Genomic DNA, 27,934 nt, shown 5'->3' with positions numbered 1-27,934 from the left:
GTTAATGTGTGGGAGAACCACATGAATATCAAACAAATTCATTATGATCGGTGCTATTACAGTGAATACCAAATGAGATCATAATGATGGAACAATGAAAGTGTTACCGATAGATTTTATTTCTGTAACAAATCCTCCATGTAAAAGCCCCTCCTGTAGTGTTAATTCTAATATAAGTTTGCATTTGAATATTGGCCTCATCAAGTAAATTATGTTTTCCAGTAGCCCACACAATAATGTTTAGGGTTGTGTTCTGGGTCATGCATTCTTTTTGCCACTAGGATAAGCCCCCACCAGACAATTTCCAATCCGCCTATAGAGTTTGATGACTACTATGAAGGGTCACATTTTCCTTTGAGTGTCCAATCATTAGAAATTCATTTAGTATTCAACGTAATAACACTAATGCAATAGGACAGGATGAGTATGAAATTCATCTTGCATTCATATAGATGTGATACGTACATCTATCTGAAAGGGTTCCACTCTAATTCAGCATGAGTTTAGTCCTAGTTAATGGCCACTTTAAAAATAAAGCATTACTAGAGATGAAGGCTCAATTTCTCTTGATGGACATTTGGAATTTTGTGGAGACACAGCCATAATGTCAAGAATTTTTCCAATCAGTCTAAAGCCGTTCAGAGTGTGGATACCAATGCTCCTCTGGGCCAAAGCTTGGGAGATGCCATTGCGCTGAAATGCATTGACAACATGTTAGAAGGCTGACACGCATCTGGAGTTTCCTGTGCTCCCGACTCCATGCTCAATGCCATGGCTGGGTGATCAGTTTAAGTCAGAGAGGTAGGTACCATTCATAATTCAATTTACATTGAAGAAATGGAAGTTTGGAGAGGTTGGGTAACTTGTTCAAGTATCTTGCAGGTAGTGCATGGCAGAGACAAGAGTCAAGCCTGTGGCCACAGACCTGCTTTCTAGAGTGACCTGTAAGAACTGTGGCTTTCCTTTCAGTGCTGAGCCAAGTTTAGGGTGTCAGTAAATACTTGAATGAATGCATCATTGAAAGATGTCTTCATGGCTAAAGTGATAGGAAAGCTCTGTGGAGTCGATAAGTATCCAGCTCAGGCATGAATTTTTGTGCATATCTCTATTAGTGGCTTCCAGGGATCAAATTTTGGAGGCCAGAGACTAGCAAGGCACCCTCCCACACACTGTTGCTCCATGTCACACACTCACCCTCATAAACATAGACATGTCATGGAGAATTTCCAATGCTCCCAAGCAGACCCTTAAGAATCCTGCCCCAACTCTTGGCATCGGGATGGTTACTAGAGAAAGTGAACCCACTCATTTCCTGCCATTTCTGTTCTAGATAAGACACACCCAGATGCCTTACGCCGGACTGAGCAACTTCTCTGCTAAGTCTTCCATAAAATGCACTTTGATGCTCCTCCATAAACACATGGGTGCATGTCCAGCCACACCCTCACAGCGTTCTGGATAGAGCACGACACACACGCGCATGCGCGCACACACACACACACACACACACACACACACACACCTTACACTGAAACTCAAACTGGCTTACAGTTAGTTCCCTATCAAGAATTAATGCAATATCATGCACACACCATTACTGAAAAATTCTACGCTGTTTTTTGCCAAGTGTTCCTATATAACAGTTTTATCACAAGTCTGACAGCCTCCATAAAAATTCCAGGCATTCTATATCAACAGCCCTCTTTGTACTAAGTTATTAAACATTAAATTTTTATTCGTCATTTGTATTCTGTTATGCAAAATAAGCTCCTTGATAAGATGTGTCTTCTTAATTGGGCCCTTGATGCTTCTTGGATCAGAGTTGTCAGATTAGCTGGAAGAAGAGGCACTGCGTTGAGCCAGCTAGCTACCAGGAGACCAATAGCTTTGTAACAACGATATTAAGTTAGAGAGGCCAAATGGAGGGCAGCGCCAGGCTCAGGTGAGGGTTTGCATCTGTGCATGTCTTCTGCTCAGGCACTTTTCTCCTGGCATCAGCAGGGCTGATGGAAATAGATTTGTTTGTTGTTTACAGCATGCAGCTGTGGGCAATGCTGCATGGGAGTTGTATAAGATTGAAGCAAATTTGTACTGAGACTAAAATACGGAGCTTTGCTCCCGTCAGCAGTCTCTGGAATCTTATTGTCGAAAACTTTATCTAGTTGTAACCTTCCCTAGGGTGATTTCCATTTGCAGCTGCCCTGTTCTGTCTCTCATCTCCTGTCCCCCACCGCCACTGCGGCGTTAGTACTTAGCAGGAGCCAGCCAGCCCCGGCCGGAGCTCCGGTTCCTTCCTGACAGGGCCACACACAGAAGGACCTGGCGACAGGGCGGCCATTTTCTCTCCCAGCCCTGCCCCGGTCGCACAGCCCGTGCCGCCAGCCCCTGGCTACTGCCGTCTGCGCTCAGCCAGGCAGGCTCCGGGGACCAGGGACGCTACTTTCCCGTTTGGCGTGGACGGCCGGAGAGCCACCTGATCTTCAAGCAGGGGAATTGCACCTGACAATAAATTATTTGCTGTATGTTGGAGCACATGCGTGCACCTTTTTAGAGATAGTTCTAATTTTACCCGGAGAGGCCTGTTCCGCTTCTGCAAGTGTCTCTTTGTCCTCAGATGCTGTTGGGAGGAAAAGAAAAAACAACCAAAAAAAACAAAACAAAACAAAACAAAAAACAACAACTTTCTGGGGATCCTGGGGTAGGGTCAATTACTCAGCGGGGACACACACTTCCATTGTTAGGGCCAGCTGGCCTGACAGACAAGTCGCGTGCATTTTCCCTGACAGGACTCCTTCGAGTCTTTAGAAAGTCATGTATGTGTATGTGTGTGTGATATTTGTGTTAATGTGTATATGTGTGTATGTGTATTTTATGTGCCTGTGTCTATATGTGTTTCTGTGTGTGGCTGTGTGTGTGTGTGTGTGCATGTCTCTGTGTATGTTTGTGTACATGTGTATATGTGTGTTTGTGTATCTGTATGTATGTGTCTGTATGTGTGTATGTGTGTGTCTATGTGTGTCTCTGTGCCTTTGTGTATGCATGTTTTTATGTGAGTATGTGTATGTGTGTGTCTTTGTATTGTGTGTGTCTATGTATGTTTACGTGTCTATGTGTGGATAGTGTCTATGTGTATATTTGTGGTGTCTGTATGTGTATAGATGTGTCTATATGTGTATTTGTGTGTCTATGAATGATGTGTGTCTATATGTATATGTGTGTCTGCATGTGTGTATCTGTGTCTATGTGTGTCTATGTGTCTCTATGTGTGTTTGTATGTCTATGTGTGTATTTGTGTGTGTCTATGTGTATGTGTGTCTATTTTGTAGATGTGTCTATGTGTGTGTCTGTGTGTGCATTGTGTATGTGTGTGCACGTATGCACGTGTATTTGCATACGTGTATGTGTGTATGTGTCTATGTGTCTGTATGTCTATGTTTATGTCTACGTGTGTCTACATGTGCATGTGTGTGCATGCATATATGTGTTTGCATGTGTGCATATGTGTATGTGTGTATATGTGTCTATAGGTGTATGTATGTCTATGTTTGTGCCTATGTGTGTATGCATGTGTGCATGTGTATATATATATGTGCATGTGTGGTGGTGATTCTGAGGCACTGGAATATGATTTTCCAATCTTTTGTGGTTATTGAGCCATTGTATTCAGGATGCCTTTTAGGAATGTGGTTGGTCCTCCCTGACCAACCTCATATCCTTAGCTTAACCAGGAGAGAAACCCTCTGGGCTGAATTTGTCTTCATGTGCTGAGAAAAGCCTGCTGTCCAGGCCCCATTGGAGGAGGGCAGGCCTCAGCCATATCTGCTTCCCAGAGGAGCAGGAGACCCATTGCTCACTCCCCTGTGTAGCCAAAGCCTCCAAGAGGAAGGAGGAAGAGGTCCCACCCACTTTAGCTAGAGCCCCCCTGCTCAGAGCAGGCTCCCCCTCCTGGGTCTGCCCATGCTGACCTGGGCTAGGGCTGGTCTTCAGTGGGATTCTGAACCCGTCCATGGAGATCTCCTGAGTGTGTAGCTCCACTTGGAGTAGCTAGTCTGAGTTTTCTGCTTTGGTAACTCTGAGTTTTGGGGTCCTAGTGGGCTTCTCTTGTGGACCTCTGGAAGATCTGCACTAAGGGGATGGAGTGGATGTCTTTGCACCTGTCAGTAGGATCTGAGGTCTTAGAGAGAGACCAAGTAAGTAGAAAAGTAGTGAAATGTCTAAAAAAATGTGCATTCATGGCCTTCAACTGTTTGTGCAATACCTCATCTCAATATCCAATCAGGTACCAATGGGTTGCCCCCAAAGCCATTATGGTGAGAGCAGGACTACTCACTATGCCAATGCTTGCTGTTACACATACTATGATTATTTGTGGTTTCAAGAGACAGAAGTTCAACTAAAACTTTTTAAAAGTAATACATAAATAAACATGTATCCTCTCCCACTGTAAAATCTGGGGATGGGAGCTGACTTCAGAGATAGCTGAAGTCAGGTGCTGAATGAAGCCAGGAGAACTGCACCTTTCCCATCTCTGCTCTGCATTCCTCCACACTGGCACATCTGTAGCTCATCTTTCTCCAGGCAGTGCAAGATGACCACCAGCAGTGCCAAGCTTCTGTTTTGCCTGACCACCAGCAGTGTCAAGCTTCTATTTTGCCTGCCTAGAAACCTCCGTGGAAATAGCAGATCTGGCTCATGAGACACCAGCTAAAATCTCAGGGCTGATTCTCAGTGGCCCAATTTGGGTCATAGTACATCCTGAACCAGTCACTGTGATGGAAGGATGAAGAACTCTTGAAGGTGGCCGCACGTGGCTTCTGTGTCTGCCCTTAGAACCTAGCTATAGGGTCAATTCTGCCATGGATGGAGAAGTGGGGAGAGGGAGGGAGGATTGGCCTATTAACAACATGGAAAAGAAGAAAGAGAGAAAGGTTATAAGAGCCATTTCTACACACTCCAAGTCTTCAGACTTTGGGGAAATGGCCCAGCCCTGCTGGCTGTCAGGGCTTTCAAAGGAGGGACTGGTTGCCCTCTCTAGCCAGGTCTCCCATTGTGTGCAGCCCCTCTGTGATCCAGGCCCTCCCAACCTCTTGCTGCCCCCAAGATGTGCCATGTACCTCTAGACCTACAGGCCTTTGTTCATGCACAGTCATCTGTATGTAAAACTTGTCCATCCATGACCCTCACTCTCATCAGTTTATGCTTATAAGAAAATTCCATCCATCTTTGTAGCCCAGCTCCAAGGACAGGCTCTCCAAATACCCTTTTCCTCCTGCCATCCCCCGTCAGTCACCTGGCCCTCTGTTTCTCCATGTTGAGGGTGATAACAAAATCATTCACCAAGTGCCACCCTCTGTATGCAGCAAACTCCTAAAATCTCTAATTCATATTGAGCACACAACATAGTGAAAGACACAGACAAGAAGCTCAGTTGAGTAGACAGGTGAGCCCATAACCCCCTTGTGATGAGGCCTCTAAGCTTGTAGCCCAAGTGAAAGAGACGGAAGAAAATGAACAAGTAGAAGATTCAACTTCTAATTCCAAAGGTAGGACCGAGTTTCCTCTACCTTTATCCTCGTTGATAAGACAACAAGATCTAGGTGGCTATAATGTCTACAAAATCAAGGCCCCAGATTGTCGCTGAGGATGAAGAGATTTGATGGCTTGAATTAGCCCCCAAAGAGTCCTGGATTCTCTGGGGAATGCCCAGGACTTCATTTCTCAGGTCTCCCCACACACAGGCTATGAGAACGATAAAAGACAGACATTATCTACATTCTAAATACATATAGGTTAATGAAAAGATCACTATTTTCTGGTAATCCATAATTCTCCCAAGATAAAGGACTCCTTCCTGTATATTCAAGAGCCAATAGCCACTTGGACTGGAGTGGCCTTGGTTTCAGCTCCTGGCTGTGTTTTGACATTTCAAATTTGTAGAGGTCATGTGTGCAGCGGGAATGGCTTGCTAGAACACTGATGATAATATTCCTGGCAGGCTCAGGCGCTGGAAATTCCGGTTTCAAGATATCTCATTATCTGCAGGTGCCATAATGGGAAGCTGAATGCAGAGCTGTCAATCATAGAGGAACATTTGGAAACGCAGCAGCCACATAAAAGCGTTCCCTGACTCACCCCCTCTGCTCAACGAAGGGAGGAAGTAAGCTTAAAGAAATCGTCTTACAAGCAGTTCAGCGGCATCAAGAGGAACACAGCGGACTGAGTCATCTGATGTATATGGTGCCCACTCACAGGCCCCACAGAGTGCCTGCCTGTCTCCAAAACTGAGCCTCAGGAAGGCATCCCTGCCTGCAAAGGTGCTGTGGGTCCTCCTGCCTCTTGACCTTGGGGTTTCACCGGTAAAGCCATGCCATGAAGGCGTAGTCTATTCACTTCTGGATGCTATATGCAATTCTAACTAACCGAGAGCCTGACAGGTGAGGCAGGGGCTGGGGATGTGTAGGATGGACATTCGAGAATACAAGGTAGTTTTGTCACATGCAGATGGTCCAGGGCTTTGGGGGCACTGGGGGATGGTGGAACTCCGATTTTTTTTTGTCCTTGCTATTTGGTCCCACATTAGGGGAGCCAGTCTTGAGACAATCTCACGAATTTTCAAAACAGAACTCAATTTGATGGGCTGCAATTTATTTGAAAATAAGACCTCTGGTCTGAAATACCAGCATTCATAAATGAAGCCGGTAAGTGGAGGGCACAGCACCGTCACTGAGCAAGATTGCAGGGACTGACTTCTGTGTGGCTGGCCTGTGTTGGTGGTTCCCGAGCACCTTAAGAACAAGATTTAGAATTAAGGGATTTCAGAGCTGGAGTTTTGGAAGGATCCATGGACAAGAATGAATGAACTTGTTTCACTTTCAGTCAGTGTGAAAATAACACACACAGATTAAAGACAGAGGCCACCAATGCAGACAGCTCCCAGGACAGACAGGAATTACACAAAGGGTGGGGGTCTGGGCAGGGCCCATCATGAACCCAGGGTCAGGAGCTCCTTCTATACCAGCACATGCTACTCAACTCTAGCCAGTTTTTGCCAGAAAGCAATGACTGGCCACAACTGCCAACCTCTCAAAAGCAGTTGGAAATTCAAACTCTTTTTGAAAAATTTCTAATTTATCTAATTCAGTTTTTTTTTTTTTTTTTTTTTTTGAGATGGAGTTTGGCTCTTGTTGCCCAGGCTGGAGTGCAGTGGTGCAATCTCTTCAGTGGCTCACGGCAACTTCCACCTCCCGGGTTCAAGCAATTCTCCTGCCTCAGCCTCCAGAGTAGCTGGGATTGCAGGTGCTCCCCATGACGCCCAGTTAAATTTTTGTATTTTTTGTAGAGATGAGGTTTCATCATGTTGACCAGGCTAGTTTCAAACTCCTAACCTCAGGTGATCCACCCGTCTCAGTCTCCCAAAGTGCTGGGATTACAGGCCTGAGCCACTGCGCCCAGCCTTAATTTAGATTTTTAAGAACAAACAAATGACTGTGATTTGGATACTTCCAATTTACTATGTGTCCGGTAAGAACTAAAAAGTAGTTTTCCAAATGGCAGAATATCACTACATTATCTCTATAACCAGCCAATAATTATATCCCAGATCCTTTTGAATTTTTCCTATAAGAGGAAGTGACTTTATTTACATGAATGACTTTCCTTTCACATAGTTTAAGTAATTTTATTCCTAACTGAGTCCTTCTTTCCTTCTTTTCTTCCTCCCTCCCTTTCTTCCACCATTTCTTTCTGCCTACCTCTTCCTTTCCTCCTTCTCTCTGTTTACCTTTCTCCCTCCCTTTTTTCCTTTCTCCTTTCATCCCTTCCTCCTGCAGAGGTGTTGAGCTTCAGCTGTGTTCCTGAACCCTGCCGGGTGTTGTCAGAACAAAGATGAATAAAGCCTTCCTTAAGAACCTGAGTCCAGTTGGCAGGAGAGATCAGAGAGGAGATATTAGCCATGCTCCTGGCCCAATGAGAAGACGCTGTGAGACACTAAGAGGGTGGTGATTGTTTGAGGACGGCACCTCTGTCATTTGCTCCTGAGGACAGCGTAGGCAGGAAGTGACCACCATGGAAAATATACAAATGGTATATTTTCCATTTGTGACATTCACAAAGGTCACTTACAACATGCTTAGGAAAAGGTTACTGATTTGGGGAATGGGATATTTATGCTGCGGAAGATGAGGTTCCAGGGAAGGGTAGGGATGGAGGTGAGAAGAAAGAGAAGATGGGAAGGCTTTTCTTACCCTCCTGCCGGGCTTTCCATGGGAAGGGGAATTAGCCTTGCTCTATGATGCTGGACAGTTGATAGGATGGAAGCTTAAGCCCACTATTCAATCCTGAGAATTTGGAAGCCAGCAGACCTAGGACCAAACCCCAACCTGACCACTAAGTAACAATGTGAGATCTTCAACAAATTGTCTCTTTGAGCCTCAGTTTCCTTCTCTGTAAAACCATCCCTATCTCACAGTGCTGTTGATATAATTGACAGAGATGATATGTGTGGAAGGCTTAGCTCAGTGCCTGGAATGCCAAAAGTATTCAGTAAGTGGAGAAACAGAAAGTTCATCTTTATCTTAAGTCAAAATCTAACAGTCAGCTGTCTAAACAGGAAGCATGGCTGCATGCGGAAGTAGTGAGTTCCCTATTATTAGAAGTGATCAAGCGAAGAGTTAAGTGACTAGTTGGCGGGGACCCTTTTCTTTATATAGGGCTTGAAGAATATTTATATAGCTTTAAGTTCCTTTTCAATTTGGAGCCTCCGGGATGCTTAGAAAAGAACTGGGTACCCTAAAAATGTAACCTGTGTGTGCGCGTGTGCCAGAACACGTGTGCATGTACGCACAAGACAGCCAATGGGATTTCTAACTATTATGGTAATTTTTTAAAGAAATCAAATGAATGAATAAATAAAATAGCTTTAGTTTTAAATTTAAATATCAGTCACAGATATTTGACTGTCCCTTTTCTCCCCTGTTCACTTCCAAAAGCAAGCAGACCCTGTGTCACATCTTCGTGAGATCAAGAGGGGCTACAGCAACCACAGAGGCCTAGAGTCCCCTGGACTCACCAGCTGTGCCAAGGGAAGGGGTGCAGTTCTTAATGGTGGCAGCCTGCTGTAGAGGAGGGCATGTCCATGCCTTCTCTATTTCTCTGTGGACAATTTTATTTCCCTTTGTATCTGTCTCTGACGATGACTTGCCTGGGCACTATGTTGGATTGCTCTGTGGTGAGCCATGAAGAAAGCACTTTATTATATAAGAAAGAGAGGTGGAGGGATGTCAGATCAGTTTTTGGTTCTTTCCACTCTCTTTGAGTCTTGGATGTCGTTGGCTTATGCCTCCCTTTCCTTTTCATGTTTTATACTCTCCTTTCTAGTCTACTTTCCTGCATTGACAGGTACATCGGTGACCGAAAATATGTAAGTTGTTTGTTGCTAAGATGTTTGCATGTGAACAGGAGTAAAAGTCGAGGCCATCATCATATCCAGTGGTGGAATTTCTGGTTGGCAGGGGAGGTGTTTTAGGAAATTCACTGGGAGAAAGAAACCAGAGCAGAGTACTTGCTAAAGCTTTGATTTGAGTTCCCAAGAGACCAATAGAAGAAACTACTTAAAGTTTATTATTATTATTATTATTCTATTCTATTGGTTGGGTTTTACTCTGATGTTTCAAGAAATTGTTCCTTTACTTAAAATTGTATGCAATTGGATTTATTAACTAATTTTTACCCAAGAAGAGCCATCCCAGGGACTCTTTGGATGTTGACCCAGTGAGAAGGGTGTGAAGGGGAATTCTCAGCCCCCTCTTCTCTCCAAAAATCCTTCTTCCACGCACTCTATCTCCAGCCCCATCTCCAAAGTCTATTCCAAAGGTGGTCTGTTGTGCCCCATTATATCTGGAAAGATATCTTGAGGCTGAAGAAAGTATTTCCACTTTTGCTTGTTTTTATTTCTCCCTTTTTGCATTTTCAAAAAAAATGTGTTAAAAGAGTGGATTCCGAGTATGCTTTCCATCTAGCCGCATGTGCTTAAGCAAGTTATTTAACACCTCTGCACCACAAAAATGAAGCCAATGGTAACTAGCTCGGAGAGCCACTGTGAAGAGCAGGTGGCACAAAGTGGGGAGCCTATATCGTCACCAAGTGCAAATGGATGAAGGTCACTCCCCTCTCCCCTCTCTCCCTCCCTCTTCTCTTTCTCCCTCTCTCACTGCCTCCCTCCCTCTCTTCCATCCTCCTTTATTTGCCTTGTTCCCCTCCTTTTTCCTTCCCTCCCTCCCTCCCTTCCTTTCATCTTTCCTTCCTTCTTTCTCTCTTTCTTCCCTGTTTTCAAGAAGAATTAATAGAGACTGGACACGCTGACTGGCACCTTTAATCCCAGAACATTGGGATGCTAAGGCAGGAGTATCATGTGAGGCCAGGAGTTTGACACCAGCCTGGGCAACATAGTGAGACCCTCTTCTCTATAAAACATAAAAAATATTAGATGGGCATGGTAGCACATACCTGTAGTCCCAGCTAATCAGGAGGCTGAGATGGAAGGGTCCCTTGAGTTGGGGAGTTCGAGGCTGCAGTGAGCTGTGATCTGATCACACCACTGCACTCCAGCCTGGGCAACAGAGAGAGATCCTGTCTCTAATAAAGAAACAAAAAGAGGAATGAATAGGATACTCCAATGCCTGCCAGAAAACAAGATCAAATAATCATTATGCTCTACCAACTGATAAAGAACCTGAAACCACGTCATCTCTTTATATCCATGTGAGATGTGCAGTGCTAGAGAATGGCACGGCCCCTTCTCACTCAGCCTCAGCACCCCCAGCTCACAGGCTGCTGCTGCCTCCTCCCCTGCCCTCAACCCAAGAGCAGTCGAGCCTCAGAAGGAAACCTCAGAATGCAGGGCTCCAGGAAGGAATGCCCTGCAATATGAAAACCTTCTAACTGACTAACTGACACACATTTTACTTTTAAATGTTTAAACTGATTGATTCTTTCTGACAACATTTTCTTAAAGACTTTTTTCCCCTCCTAATGAATTTCAGTCTTTTCGAAAGGCCTCTGATTGACAGAGCCACAGACTGACAACTTCAAGTTTCTCTGAAGACTGAGGGTTTACAGCAGCCTGTCTGGTCCAGATGAGCAGGGAAGAGAGGAAAGGAAATACCCAGGCACTTTATTTTGATTTCAGAATATGGCCTCGGTTACCTGGTACTGCTCTCAGGAATTATAACTTCTTCCTGTCTGAGTTGCTGATGCCCCACATAGCAACATTTTGGTCAATGCCAGACAGCATGGACCACGATGGTCTCGTAAGATCATAATAGGGCTGAAAAATTCCTATCTCCTGGTGACATTATAGCCATCCTGAGGTCATAGCACAAGGCATCACTCGTGTTTGTGGCCATGCTTGTGTGAACAAGCCTATTTCACTACCAGTTGTATGAAAGTCCAGCACATATCATTATGCTGTAGACTTCAGCAACGTTTTGCACAGGATAGCAATGTTTCGGCCAAAAATAGACAGCAGTTACCACGGTGTTCTCATAAGATCATACTGGGGCTGAAAAACTGATATCTCCTGGTGACATTGTAGCCATCCTTAAGTCAGAACTCAAGGCATCACTTGTGCTTGTGGCCATGCTGGTGTTAATAAACCTACTGCACAGCCCATCATATGAAAGTCTAGCACATATAATTAATTATGTTCTAGACTGTAGCAACGCTTTACATAGGATAGCAATGTTTCGGTCAAAGACAGACAGCATGTACCATGGTGGTCTCATGAGATCCCACTGGGGCTGAAAAGTTCCTGTCTCCTGGTGACATCGTAGTCATTCTTAAGTCGTAGCAAAGCATCACTTGTGTTTGTGGCCATGCTGGTGTGAATATACCTACTGCACTGCCAGTCGTGTTAAAGTCTAGTACATACAATTATATACAGGACATAATACAATGATAATGAATGACTGTGTTACTGGCATTCGGATTTACCATACAATAATTTTCATTGTTATTTTAGGCTATCCTCCTTCTACTTATAAAAGAAAGTTAACTGTAAAACAACCTCAGGCACGTCCTACAGGAGGGATTCCAGAAGAAGGCATTGCTATCACAGATACCGCAGGAGGTGACACCTCCATGCGTGTTGTTGCCCCTGATGACCTTCCAGTGGGGCAGGATGCAGAGGTGGATGACAGTGATATCAATGATACTGACCCTGTGTAGACCTAGGCTAATGGGTGTGTTTGTATTTTTGTTTTTAACAAAAAAGTTTAAAAAGTAAAGAATAAAAAGATTTTAAAAAGTTAAATAAGGATATAAAGAAAGAAAATATTTTTGTACAGCTGTCCAATGTGTTTGTGTCTTACGCTAAGTGTTATTACAACAGTCAGAAAGTTAGGCCAGGTGCAGTGGCTCTTACCTGTAATCCCAGCACTTTGGGAGGCCAAGGTGGGCAGATCACCTGAGGTCAGGAGTTGGAGACCAGCCTGGCCAACATGGTGAAACCACATCTCTACTAAAAATACAAAAATTAACTGGACATGGTGGTGTGTGCCTGTAATCCCAGCTACTCAGGAGGCTGAGGCATGAGAATCGCTTGAACCTAGAAGGCAGATGTTGCACTGGGTCGAGATCATGCCACTGCATTCCAGCCTGGGTGACAGAGCAAGACTCTGTCAAAAAAAACCCACCCACCCACACACACACAGAAAAAAGAAGGAAGGAAGGAAGGAAAGAAGGAGGGAGGGAGGGAAGGAGAGAAGAAAAGAAAGAGAAAAGAGAGAAAGAGAGAAAGAAGAAAGAAAGAAAGAAAGAAAGAAAGAAAGAAAAAGAAAGAAAGAAAGAAAGAAAGAAAGAAAGAAAGAAAGGGAGAGAGGAAGGAAGAGGGAGAGGAAGGAAGAGAGAGAGGAAGGAAGAGAGAGAGAGGAAGGAAGAGAAAGGAAGAAAGTTGAAACAATTAAAAAGTTTATAAAGTAAAGAAGTTGTAGTAAGCTAAGGTTAATTTCTTACTGACGACATTTAAAAAAATAAATTTAGTGTAGCCTGAGTATACAGGTTTATAAAGTCTACAGCAGTGTACAGCAATGTCCTAGGCCTTCACATTTACTCACCACTCACTCACTGACTCACCCTGAGCAACTTCCAGTCCTGCAAGGTCCATTCATGGGAAATGCCCTATATAAGTGTATCATTTTTTATCTTGTATACCATATTTTCAAGGTACATTTTTTGTGTTTGGATATGTTTAGGTACACAAATACTTCCCATTGTGTTACAATTGCCTGCAGTATTTGGTATAGTAACATGCTGTACAGATTTGTAGCCTGGGGACAATAGAATATACCACACAGCCTAGGTGTGCCATCACGGTTTGTGTAAGTCTGCTCTATGATGCTTGCAAATGATGAAATCGCCTAACAACACATTCTTCAGAAAGTATATATCCTTGTCATTAAGCAATGTGTGACTATGATACTTCAGAGTTTTGTGTATTCAACAAACATTTCTTGAGTCTCCTGGATTTGTATGCTGGATGATGACAAGATGAAAAAATGTCAGTTAAAAATGATCCCTGTCCTCAGGGAGTTCAGTCTCACCAGCTAACTAAGCCAGCTGCAGAGGGTGATTCTCCCATGGTACAGTAGTTCCTGGACTTGGCCCGATTGAAGGCCTGCTAATGGGAGCTGAGCCTTCAAAGAGCAAGACTGTGATGAGCAAAGAGTGCCAGGGAAGGGCACTTCACCTGTATTTATACCTTTGCCCGGGGGGTCACTCGAGGCCCAGGAGCATGGCCCGTTCAAAGGCAAGTTCTCCCTCCTGGCTGGGGCCAGGTCTCTGGAGGTTGCTGTAGCATCCAGGCTTGACCATTACTAGATCAGAGGATCAGGAAAGTCCCGAGGGGCATGTTGACATGTTTCAGATTTATCCTAAAGCCAGGGGAGAGTTAGTAAGTATTTCCAAGGAAGAAGGTGGAATGCGCCAACCTACATTTAGAAAGCCATCTCTGGTGGTGTCATGGAAAGGAGAAACACCAGAGGCAGGATGGTGAAAAGAGCAGACAACAGCAAGACCACTGAGTGCGATGAATGGCATGGACTTGTAGTGTAATTGTGTTAGGGGTGGGTAGATGCCAGAGGGCTCATGGAGACACTGTGGTTTCTTTCTTCCGTCAACCAAGTCAGAAACCAATGAGATTGGTCATGATCATGTTGATTAAGGTGTTACCTGAGCATGCAAAGAAAGGGATACAACTGATAGAACTTTGAGCTTGGTGTTTAAGAGCGAGAACAGGGCTGATGTTGCTTCAGGTTCTATTTAATAACGAGATGAATCTGGACACTTTGGCTTAGCCAGTTATTCAAAATGGAACTGCACGAATTGGTATTAATCCCATAGATTCAGACTCGGGTGTCAGCCAGCCTAGACTTTAGATTCACAACTTATTCCATGTCCACCTCTATCTTCCATTCTCCTGTCATTTCATTGTCTTATTGTTTGACCAAGTTGACCAGTCACATTTTTCTGACCAGGGTGAATCTTTGCTTGGAAGGAGAGTATCTGTAGCGTGCAATTTTCCTACATGCACGTCGCTGGCCACAGAGCACATAGGGGTTCAGTGCATCACTATTTTCAGGGATGGGAGGTCTGAGGACCTTTCCTGGATCTATAGGTTTTCAGGAGTGCATGTCCTCAACAGAGGCTGGAATGCACATCGGTGAAGGAAGACTTCTGCTTTCTCCACATTTTGGGGTGAGTTGTTTTGTTGGATCAGACATAGTGAGATCATCCAGTGTCAGTTTTTAATTTATGGCATTTAATTACGCATTTCATTTGCAGCAATTAAAAAAAAAGTGATCCACACACTGCCTAGCTTGTGTTGACTGAATTGGTATTAAAAAATAAAAAATAAAAACGGAACTGGCAGGCATCCTCTCTGTGAGGCCTCCAGCAAATACCAAAGCCATTTTGGAGTCATCTCTGCTCACTCCTGCCACTCCCCGGTTGTCTCTTCCTTCCTGATCGCTGAAGGCTCCTGCCACCTTATCATAGTTTAAAATAAGACGGGACGAGCAGCATCCCCCTCTCCACACTTTGTGCCTCCATGGGATTTCACCCAGAAATACAAGCAGGGAATTCACTTCCCCAGGAAAAATTCAAAGCAAGAGGAAAATGAGTGGGAAGGGCTCCCACCAAAGAACCCTCACGGGAAAGAGGCCTTCAGAGAACCCTAACGAAAGCTGGGCCAAGATCCAGGGTGGGTCATAGCCTGTCTCCCAGGCAATACTTCAGACAGTGACATGACGAAGCCAGTAAATTACAGATTCTTCCAGGAATGGTGCCAGAGAACTTGACATTTCACATTCACTCACACATTGGCAGCTGTCACCATGGGTAACAAAATGCAGGCACTACCTACAGCTCAATAGGTAGCCCGTCCCCCAGAATTTAGAGGCACCCATCTTAATCCCTGACAGCCCAGTGTCCAGGGATGTGACTCCAGATGCAATTTTGATGAAACATTACTGCATCCATGTAGCAGGAATGGTGTTTTGAATGTGAAAGTTAGGCTTAGCACAGGAACTAGAAAGCAGACAGCTTTGGACTGCATAGGTTTGGCTTCAGATATTTTTGCATTCTTTGGTGTGAGTTTTCTTATTACTGAAATTGGGCATTGTCATTGAGGATAATGCAGAAAATTCAGATGAAGGATACAAGGAAAAATTTGAAAACATCTATGATCTCACTGCCCAAATATAATTATCATTATATTTATTATAAATCTTTTGAGAGATGTATAATAACATAATAATACATAATCAATAAATATATAACACAATATAGTAATATCACACACACACACACACACACACACACCCCATCTTTCCTTCTTTCCTAAATATTACAACGCCATTAGTCATAAGAAACATCATAGCTTCTTTATTTGGGAATGGGGATGACACTAATGAATCGAACAGAAAAATGTTTCAGCCCGCAATAAGATGTTCATTTATCCATTCAATTTCATTCTGATTTGTTCTTCTAAATCACAATTAAAGTTATCAAAAGTTGAATCTATGCTTTCTTTATGTCCAATTACTCTTGGCCATGAGCAGTGATGCCCCACTTCCCAGGAACGGCTGCCTCTTCAAATCCCACATGGGTAATCTTGATTGTGATATCTTCAAACACTTTTATGATTGACAGCCTATCTTTGAAGCACATCAAAGAATATTAGGTATTGGTCTGCATTTCCTATTTGATTAAACTTCTGAATAACCTTTTTTCCCCTTAATTCAGTCATGTCTTCTTTGAATATAAGGGTCTTCTCTTAGAAGGCAGTTGGATGTTTTAGGCAGATAGATGTTCAATACCCGAGAGAAAGTCCTTCATGAGTCTGACACCTGGAGCTCTCCTAACTGTGGAGTTCCTTGGCCTATCACTGGGAATCTGGCAGTTTACACCACCTTTATCCAGCTTGGGACATCCAGTCTTCTTTGTCCACATGAACATGTTGAGTCCATTGTGAATCACAGTAGCATCTTTCTAAAGGCATTGTAACTGACAACCACAGGTCTGAATTTAACTTAACATGCTCTCTTTTGTGCTGCCTTAAAGTTAATGACTGTCAGCAGAGACGAGATTCTGACAAGCAGTTATGCTCCTGTCCAGGGTTAAGTTAGCCTGGGCATGGATGATAACAACAGTATGACATGTTACTCACAGATGCCCGCCGAGTGCTCTCAGTAATGACTTTAATGCTTGAATCATGGCTCACAATTTACCAGTGGAGGAGCTTTGGCAACTCCTTAAACTGGATTATGGGGACTCCATGAGGATTAAATGAAGAAAGTCACAACAAGAGCTTAGCCTCGAGCCTGACATGTGGCACAGGCTCAATAACCATTTCTCCTCCACTGCCATCACCACCAGTAGCAGCAGCAACTGTTGGTTGAGCGCCTACTCTGTGCCAGTTTGATATGCTGTTCTCGCATTGCTCTAAAGAAATACCTGAGTCTGCGTAATTTATAAAGAAAAGATGTTTAATTGGCTCATGGTTCTATAGTGTATACAAGCATGACACCAGCATCTGCTCAGTTTCTGGTGAGGCTTCAGGAAGCTCTTACTCATGGTGGAAGGTGAAGGGGAAGCAGGTTTCTCATATGCAAGAGCAGCAGTGAGAAACAGTGTGTGTGTGTGTTGGGGGGGTATAAGTTATCCTGTGAACTCAGAGTAAGAGCTCACTCACCATCAAGAGCATGGCCCAAGCCATTTATGAGATCCACCTCCATAATCCAAATACCTCCCACCAGGCCCCAACTCCAGCACTGGGGGTTATATTTCAACATGAGATTTGGACAGTGATATGGTTTGGATCTCTGTCCCCACCCAAATCTCATGTTCTGTTGTAATCCCCAGTGCTGGAGGTGGGGCCTAGTGGGAGATGATTGGATCATGGTGGGCGTTTCTGTTTTTTTTTTTTTTTTTTTTTTGAGATGGAGTCTCACTCTTTTTGCCCAGGCTAGAGTGCAATGGCATGATCTTGGCTCACTGCAACCTCTGCTTCCTGGGTTCAAGCGATTCTCCTGCCTCAGCCTCCCAAGTAGCTGGGATTAGAGGCATGTGCCACCATGCCCGGCTAATTTTGTATTTGTAGTAGAGACAGGGTTTTGCCAAGATGGCCAGGCTGTTCTCGAACTCCTGACCTCAGGTGATCCACCACCTGTATGGTGGGGGTTTCTCATGAATGGTTTATCACCATCCCCCTCAGTGTTGTCGTTGCACCCATGAGTTCTTGTGAGATCTGGTTGTCTAAAAGTGTGTAGCACTTCCTCCCTTTCTCTTTCTTCCTCCTGCCCCAGCCATGTGAAGTGCTCACTTCCCTCTTCCATTCCACCATAATTGTAAATATCCTAAGGTCTCCCCAGAAGCTGAGCAGATGCCAGCATCATGCTTCCTATATAGCCTGTGGAATCGTGAACCAATTTAATCTTTTTTTCCTTATAAATTACCCAATCCCAGGTATTTCTTTATCATGGTGTGAGAGTACACTAATACAGGCAGCAACAAATTTCCAAACTCTATCAGCTGGTCTTTGTTCCCAGTGCTTTATGTATAGGAACCCATGAAATCCTCACTACTGCCCAATAAGGTAGGTGCTGTTGTTAACCACATTCACAGATGAAGAAACCAAGGCATGGAAGAATTAAGTAATTTACCCTCTATTACACAGCTAGTAAAGGACAAAGCCAAGATTTAATTAGCTGGATTGGCTCCAGGGCCTAAAGTGCTAAGTATACTCTGTCTGTAGAATACATGCACATTCACCTGAGTCTGCACCATTTATGCTTCAATATTATACATCCCACTCCATCTTCCCCACTTTTCCCTCCTTCCTCCAGCACATCCTTTGTCATGGCAGCAGAGTGGCCTTCTGTATAGCAAAGACATAATAGTTCTTAGCTGCTGCTTTGTTGTTGGACATTTAACTCATTTGCAGTGTTTTCATGTTTTAAATAATGCTCTGGCAAAAGTGTCTTGGTTAAGTTTGATACTCACCTATGGCTATTTTTTTAGAGTAGACTGCTGGACATGGTATTGTTGGGCAGGCGGACCAACCCTCCAGGTTTGTCTAGAGCCAAGGGTTTTCCAGGGACACGGGACTTCCAATGCTAAACTGGGACAGTCATGGGCAAGCCAGAGTGGTTGAGTCACAAGACAATTTTAACCTATGTTATTTGCCAAAATGTTCTGATGGTTGTGCCTTTTTCTTAACATTGGGTTGATGGTTTGCTGTCAAGATGGAGAAGGGAGAAAAGAGGGTCTTTCTAGATGGCTTTGGGGAGTGGTCCCAGCCTGTGTCCACGGGATGACCATGGGAAATATGGATATTAGGTTTAAAAGTTACCAACTGAGGGACTGAGGAACGGATGCAATGAGAGTCACAGGAATCAATGGACATGAGAAGGATCTTGACAGCAAGGTCGACAATGTCAGAAGAATCAGAACCAGAAAGGGGCAGGGACGGTATCATGGCCACTGCATGAAGGCAGAGCCAATGTGTCCAAGGATGGGAAAGTATTTGGGGGGCTGACATCTAGAGACCTGCATCAATTTTTGAAGTCAGCAACGTGGACTTATCCACGCTAGACTCTCCTTTTCTTCAGTTCAGTTCAGCAAACATTTATGGAATTCCTCTTCCATGCCTAGCACTCTGCCCATTACTGGAGGTAGGAAAGGAAACAAATGCCTCAGGGAAGGTCCTTTTCAGGACCTGTGGCCCCCATCCTTGCCAGACATCCAGAGTCATTTATTCATTTATTAAGCAAATATTTACTGATGCTGGGAATATGGCACCCTTCCTGGGATTTATAGCCTTCCTCTTTCTCCTGCTAAAAACACTCTTAAGAGAAAATCTCCTTTCAGTTTTGGTGAATGAACCCTTTTCAAAACTAACATCATTTTAAAAGTATCTCACCAATGAAGCAAAACATATCTTTCCTTGTTAAAAAAATGTTTCCAAACCTAAAAGCAGAAAGGGGAGATGTGGGGGGATGGAGGACCCTGTTGTCCAAGCCAGCAGCCCATACCAAGGCCAGCCCTTCTAGGGGAACAGGCAAACAGCCTCATAGAACGAAAACACAGGCCTGTTCTTCCCAGGTCTGGGCAAAGAAAAGAGAACCGCAGACCAAGGGCGATGTGCAGGTTGCTAGCCTGAAGGAGTAGTGAGCGAGCAGGTGGATGAGGGCTGGGCTCTGGGCCTTGAGGGCATCCTTCCCTGTAGGACCTTCCTTAATACTGGACATTCAGGGGTGATGCCAAGCATGTCATTCCTAATATTTCCAAAGTATGTATTTCTGATCCTGCAATTGGAAGAAATAAATTCACTCTGACAAAAGCTGGTACTCACTGAGAGCATCCATCAGGATCCAGGGCTCTGTGCATAAAGCTGTTTTGTTCTAGAAAGGCAGTTGTGGAAATACCTGATTTCATGAAGCTCTACAAGGCAAGCATTAATGCGTCAGTTTCTATAGAGTAGGCATGAAGACAGCCTCCACCTCCCAATCTCCACCCTAAGGTAATTGCAGTCCAGCATCGAGAGGGCTCATTCAGTCTAGCAAATAACCTTCTTAACTTCTCTCCCGAGGTCTCTTCCTGTCCCTAGACCAGGAGGCTGTGGCAGATTTCTTGTTTCTCTCTGGCCACCAGGAGCCAGTCCAATGGCCCATCTCATCCTGGCCCCAAACAAATGCAGAGGTCCCTTTCTCCTTACAACTTGTCTACTGTGTGCCAAATCTGAGGGATGGATTCCCCGGTTCCCACCACAGAGGGCTGGACTTTGGAGAGAGATTCAGAAAACAGTGAGTTTTCCTATGCTGCTGGTATTAATTTTGAAGAACATTGAGTACCCACTCAGGTGAGCTCAGTGTCAGTACTTGGGGACTTGGCTTTGTTACAGATGGCTCATAATTAAAAGTGATTTAGGCTTAGCATGGTCGCTCATACCTGTAATCCCAGAAAGTTGGGAGGCTGAGGTTGAAGGATCATTTGAGCCAGGAGTTCGAGGTCAGCCTGGGCAACATAGTGAGAGTCCATCCCTATAAAAATTTAAAAAATTAGCTGGGTGTGGTGTTGCACACCTGTAGGCCCAGCTACTTGGTAAGCTTAGGTGGGAGGATTGCTTGAGCCCCGGACGTCAAAGCTGCAGTGAGCTATGATTGCATCAGTGCACTCCAACCTGGGTGATAGAGCAACACCCTGTCTCTAAAAAGATAAAAATTCAAAAAATAAAATGAAATAAAATAAATGAAAAGGGATCCTAGGACCTGTGTTCGGTCACTCCCAGGAAGATTGTGTACACACTATATCACATCTATTTGCATTTCCAGCACCACTATATCTTAGAGTTCACGTCCACACTGAGCTCCACTTGTGCTGGGTACTGAGTGAGCCTCCTACGAAATGTCACCTGCCTTGCCCAGCCCCAAGGACCTTAGAGGTGCATCTCCTCCCAGGCAATGAAGTCAGAATATCAAGGGCAGAAAGCATCTCTCAAAGCAGCAGCAATTTCCAGAGTCCATGGAGCAAGATGTGGCACCATGGGTCCCTGTCCAGCTTTGAGCACATAGTTTTGAGAATGAGCCTGTTGTCCACGGACAGCTCATTTGTTGCAGTGAGAGCCAGGAAATAATGACCATACAGTGATTATTAACATTTATTGAGGATGTATTACGTGCCGCATACTGTTAGTGATTGCCCTTCAAACCTAAGGGGTAGAAAGCACGATTCTACCTTCCCAAGCAGGAAACCAGGACTTACAGAGGTGAAGGAACTTCTCCAGGGTCTCTTAGTTAATGAGGGACAGATCTGGGACACCACACGCAGGTGTGTGGCCACTGTGCCATACTGCTTGTCCTCAACTTAGAGGCCCCCAAAGCCCGGCTAATGGCAGAGATTGTGAATCACTTAATTTTTGTGTGTGTGTTTTAGAATGAGCTATAAATGGCTGGCATTTGAAAATCAAAATCGACATCATCGGAAGTATAAAAATAATGAGGTGGGTGGTAAATGGCACATTGGCGCGTGTGAGCAATTTGCACAACGAAGGAATGGGGGCCATTTAGAGCCAACAAAGAAATGGCTTCTCCACAGTCACAGATGAAAAAAAAAAAAAAACGATATTCAGCGTTAGGCAAAGGCAGCTTTTAAGCAGTTTCACTTATTGTTAAGCTTCCTTTTGATTATGGCAAATAAGTTTCCCTTTAACGGGAGACTCTCTTATAAAAGGGAGGAAAGGCGGCTGAAATAAGGCTGGCATACTGGTGCAAACGATCTTTTCAGGTGGCCTGTCCCCCCCCGGCCCAGGGCCATGTGATCTGTCTTCAAATTCCCTGGTGTTTGGTAGGGGTCTTTGTGGCACAGGTCTCCTCGACTGACCATTGAGGTAGCTTATTATCTCCCAGAAGCACATAATATGTTCACCAAGTGACTGCATTACAGCGAGCCCCTAAATTGTATTTGGACAAAGAATAATTGAACACTGGACAGAATAACAAATGCTCCGGTCAAGTTTGCTTCATGGGTTTATCGTGTTGTATTAACATGATAGAAATATGAATACTTAAATCTTATCTCAGGTATAGTTTATAACTGCATTAATCATTTACTGTATTATATATTTTTCATGTCAGTAAGATTGTGGGGAAAAGATTCAATTTTCACAGCACAGTCAGAGAGTGTGTTTTAGATAAAGTAAGAGGCCAGGATTAAACCACTGCAACATGGCTTTCAATTGCAGGCCCTGCAAAGGGAAGGTTAGCACATATCAAACAATATTAAGCAGCATCGTTTGGGCTTTGGAAAAATAAATCACCAGGCCACTCAGTGCCATTGTCGTGTTTGACGGAATCAGGTAAAGACTTACAGACTTTTTACTTATATGTGATAGGTCCAAACGAGGCTGGTAGGACTACTCTTTGTCCAAGCCTGATGCTCTGTTCTTTGCAATGTGTGTCTGTTGCTGACTTTCTGTGTTGGTCCGGGCAAGTGTGCAGGGGAAGAGAAGGGTTCAAGGGCATCTTTGACCAGGCACTAGACAGACAGCCCTGAGTGGCACACCCTCCTTCAGGGAAGAATGGATTCAGAGAGGCAGTGACAGTAAGTGTTTTGCTGAGGTGCGTGCCTCCAGAATCCTGGAGTATGTTTTCTAAAACAGTTGTTGGGGGGTGGGGGAGGGAGCCGCCTTTTCCCCTCGATAGGTGATAGGTACCACATTGGTTCCTGCCTGGCTAAGCCCTGCAGAATCTTGTCAGCATCAAATTAAATCACCACAGACATTCTCGCTGGAGGACGGACGTTTTTCCAAATCGCTAGCTTCAATCCGTTCTGAGGGGCTGGGATGGGAAAACTTGGCATTTTTTAAAATATAAATTTCCTGAAATTTCAGTTCCCCACGATGTCGTTCTAAAAACTCTGTAAGAGGTCTGTCACGGGTGGTTGTACCCTTTAAGCTTTCCTGTTTGCCCAGCAAAGTGAAGCAGAGGTCGCGACACAGAGCAACTTATTTTTCAAAGTTTAGGAAAAAAAATCAAAACAGCAGGCCACAGAATAGAAAGGTGAGATGCAAAGACACAAATCACTTCCCAGTCACAAAAATTGCCAAAAAATAGCAGCTTGCAGCTGTGCACAGCAGGGGCAGAAAACATTAAACACATGTTAAATAACAAATAGGAGACTTAAATATAGCTAAAAATGGACCTTATTCTGAATAAATCATGCAAGCTGCATCTTAACCGTCCTGAGAAATGTAATGGATCATGTGAAATCTGCCAAATTTGTATTAAAAAAAAAATCAATAGCGTGTGTGCCTCTGCTTTTAAAATGACATGATGTTCGGTTCAGGGAAGACGTTCTGTGCTTCCGCTGTCCCCCACCCCCGCCACCTCCCACCACCCATAAGACTACAGCTGGATTTAAGAAATTTCACTTTAGTTAAAGACAAGCAAGACATGCATTTGAATAAGTCTATTTTTTTGGTGGATAAAAACTATTTAACATTCACTTTGCACTGCCTTAGCATTTCACAAAATTGTTCCCTCTTTCTTTTGAACATGTAAAGGAGTTGGCTCATCTATTCTGAACCGTTTTTTGAAAACCACAGAAGTTCATTTCTCCGATACTTCTCATCCATTTTTAGCCTCTACTAAGACATAGCCATCGCCACGCGGTCAAAGAGGTTTTTATGCCATCTCCTTCACTGCCTGTCGGTGGGCGGGGGGGTGGGTGGCTGGGGGCAGGGCATTGCCTTTTGTGACAATAAGGCAAAATAAATCTCCAGGCAGAGTATTCAAATCAATCCTCCTGGCAAGTCTCCTTCTCTTGAAATGTTTGCTGCCTATATATTTCTGTCTTCAGATTATTTCCAAGTCCGTTGGCTTGCCTTCAGCACTTAGGGTCATATTTTGGTTTATCCTGTGTGTGTCTCACTTTGGAGATTAATGCACCTTAATAACGCAAGAGTGAACTGTGATGAGAGACTTTTTAAACTTTGCCTTTATATTGCCACAATAGCACGTGTTTTGCTCCAACACACACACTCACACTCACACAAACACATATGCACACATGCACACACACAGGCATGTACACTCACACTCACACAAATGCATGTGCACACACGTGCATCACACACTTACATGTTCCTTAGCATGGAAAGGTAGTCTGTGGTTGTACACTCCTAGCTCCCAACAACAGTGGAATTCTACAGCTGTATATATAATTTTTGTTGTCAGTAATCAGTTGCCAAGGAGTTTAATGTAAGGGACCGGGGTATGGTGTGGAGGAGAGCATTGTGATAATGCAGCCTGCCTCCTCACCGGGTAAATAAAGGGGCTCTGTACACCCATGCCGACCTCCGTGCCTGACGTCCTATCCCACAGCTATCTTTGCATTCGGAATATTCATAATACTCTCTTAGTGTGAACAGCAAATATCTGGCTTTGAGGGCAAAAATATATATGTGTGTAAAAGAGAGAAGCAGAGGGAAAAATACATTTTCAAAACAAGGACCAAGTAGAGCCCTAATGGGAAGCCTTTGAGAGGCATGATTAGCATACTTCCGAGGCTTCCCCTGCCCCAGCCAGCCTCTTTTGGCTGCACAGAGAGCATTTCCACCGAGCTGCACTCAGACGGGGGCTCTCCAGAGCCAGTGGATGCTCTAATGTACTGAGAAGTCATAAATATGGAATACGCTGCACCGCTGCTTCCATTTCCTGTATTTCAGGGATATGGGGGAAATTACAGATGGTAGCACAAGTAGTGATTAGAAAAATGGAGAAAGAAGTGTCAAAAAAGAAAAAAGAAGAGATTCTGGTAAAAAAAAAAAAAAGAAAGAAAGAAAGAAAGAAAGAAACAGAAAAAAGCCAGGGAAAAAAAGGGAAGGCAGGAAGGAAGGGAAGAAGGGAGAAGAAGGGAGGGAGGAAGGAAGGAGAGAGTGAGGAAGAAGTGGGAAAGGAAGGAAGGAGGGGAGAAAGCAGGGAGGAAGGAATGAAGGGGGAAGAGAAGAAGGGGGAAGGAGGAAGGGAGGAAGAAAAGAAGGAAGAAGGAGGGAAGGAGGAAGGAAGGAGGGAGAGAAGGAAGAAATGAGGAAGGAGGGAGGAAGCAAAGAAGGAAGGGATGAAGGAAAAAGGAGAGAGGGAGAAGGAGGAAGAGATGAAGGAAGGAAGAAGAGAGGGAGGGGGCAAAGAAGGAAGGGAAGGAGGGAGAAAGGAAAGAAGAAAGGAAGAAAGAAAAAAGGGAAGGAAGGAGGGAGAGAGCATTTGCTGTTCCTTTCAAACTCATTTTGCATCTGGATACAGCAGAAATACCATTTCCAGGAGAAGGTACTGAAGACCAGCACCTTCTTCCCATTTGCAGTTGGCAGGAAAAGAGATGGGCTTATCTAGGTGGTGATATCCTCTCCTCAGGGAAGGTTCTGGTCTACTCTGCCTGTGGAAAATCAATTGAGTTTGCTTGTTTGGCAAATCCCACCTCCCCAAGAAAATTCTCAAGTTGCCAGCCACCCCCGCCCCCTCCAACACAGGTACACCAGAGGCAAATTGTTTCTGAATTTTCTAGTGGGGGATTAGCACAAGAGGCAGCGGCAGAAAACTATTATTTGCAACGTTGGTGGCCCACCTTAGGGCAGCCCTATTTAGATACCATTGAAAAAATAAAGACAGGAAAAGACATATGTTTGCAACAGAGGAGCCAAAACAAAGCTGAATAGGTTAATGAAATAGCATCTGAAACGTAGCCATACTAGTTTTGCCTCTGACGTGCCCCCCGTCTCGCCCTCTCCCCCATTTTTGAATCCCCTGGAACTCACTTTTTCTTTTATGCTTTCATGGGGCTTTAATGGTTCCAGAGATGTGGGGTTCATTTTTGCTTTGTGTGCTTTTTTTAATCTCATCTTTTCTCTTATAATATTCCTCCTCTAACTTGCCCAATGTGATTCATTTCTTTAAGATCTTGTTTTATTTTTAAGTCATCAATTACTCAAACTTTGTGGGCCTATCTATCCTCAGCCATCTGGACTCCATACCTTATTTTAAAGCATGTTCGAATAATGACAACCTTCTTTTCTCAATTAATTTATGGGCTGTGGGGACCATTTTTCATTTGTTATCATGCACTTCCATTTGATCTCTCATATCTTTCTTCTGCATCTGCAACCATGGGGTATAAATCTTCCACCCCGGCATTGTCATGGTGTCCAAGATATATAGGTATAACTTCCTATTAGTTCCACAAAACTGACCTTAATTTCTAAAAATGGTATCAGATGTGAATAAAGTTTGGTAAGATGATTTGTTTTGATTTACTTTGTACCACTTATCTTTGAGTTTTCTTCCTACTTTTCTTTTATCTAATTTAGACAGTAAAGCCTTGCAAGCTGGGTTACGATTTATCCATTACCTCCCTGCCGACGCTGCTCCTTAGAGAGATGGGGCTGGGAGATTTTTGGCTGTGGATAATAATAACGTGGACTGTGGACATGCTTGAGGTTGGTTTGTGTTGTTTTCTATTTAATGCAAGCTGACCTGCAAGCTTCAATATCTTCTATTCCAAAAATGTGAATATTTTGAAACAGCATGACTATATCAAGTTATTAGATATTGGATCTGAGACTTGCATAATAAAATTAGACATGCAGATCCAAGTATCTTTTCTTTTCTGCTGCTCAGTTGACAAATAGGAGTATGGAAAGACCCAAATCTCTCTCTGACCATTAGGGGAGGCTCGTTTTGGATTTCTGAGGGGCTGTGGCTTACAAAACACAATCTGTGTGTGTGTGTGTGTGTGTGTGTGTGTGTGTTTTGTTTTACATAAACAGACTTCTGTCCAAACTAGAGAATGCTAATTAAGCAAAAACCATGGCCAGATGTTTATTAACACATCTCAGGTTCATGGGATTTGGAGACTGTGCAGTTTTCATGAACTCATTTAAAAAGGGAAACACCTTTATTGGAATAATTGGCAATTATGATTGCGGACTTTGCCTATTCTTTTTTGTGCACATCAAGTGGGCCGGTGAGGGTCCCTCCTAGTTGAGAGATGAAGAGCCTGCCCACATCCTGGTGCATCTGGCTTCAGCCCACACCCCAGTTTTGGGTGTGGCCTTTCAACCAGGCCCCCTACTCACCCCCACCCCCGCCACACACACGCTGCGTTCAGTGGAGTCAAGAAACACACCCATGTAGACACACAAAATAAACCCTGGGCAGTTTGGTATGCAGAGTCAGTTGGTTTTTGGATTTTGCCTTTGTTTCCTTTAATCGTATTATGAGTTTACCTTGTCCCCAGCTGCATGAGTACCTATTGGTATGGAGACTATCAGAGAGGACTCTTTGCCAAGCAGTGGAGCATCTCTGGAATGCCAGCAAGCCGTGAGACAGGAAGAGGGGCTGTCAGACCACAGCATGGTGACTTCACTCTGGGCCCCAGATTCAAACTGTGGAGTAATAAAACTGAATAGCACCATATAAAACTCCGCGTTTCATAAGACAAATATTGCTCTATGCATTCCTGTCCCTTGCACTATGTTAACTGTAGGAAGAAATGGAAACAGTTTTAGTGACCCCCTGGGACCTATAAAGGCTATTTCTGAGTCTGAATCTTGCTGTTTAATTTAATCATTTATTATATTAATATTCAAATGGGCTGCATCTTATTAGCTACTGCAAAGATGTTAGTATGTCTGAAATAAATACCTAATTATGCTTTTGAAGAGAGGGGTTCTAAAGACTTTGGTATGTTTGTGCTAATAGAACAGTTCATTTGCAGATTTTTCTGCAGAAATCAGCAGTTTGAGGCTTTTTTTTTCTCTCTCTCTTTTAAGAAAATAAAAACAAGGATTGAATATCCACTGAGAGGTTTCAATAGCAGGTCCTAGTTCCAC

The sequence above is a fragment of the Trachypithecus francoisi genome, unplaced genomic scaffold (genome assembly GCF_009764315.1).
Source record: "Trachypithecus francoisi isolate TF-2019V2 unplaced genomic scaffold, Tfra_2.0 Lachesis_group12, whole genome shotgun sequence".
Classification (NCBI taxonomy): domain Eukaryota; kingdom Metazoa; phylum Chordata; class Mammalia; order Primates; family Cercopithecidae; genus Trachypithecus; species Trachypithecus francoisi.
Note: the sequence above shows the minus strand (reverse complement) of the source record.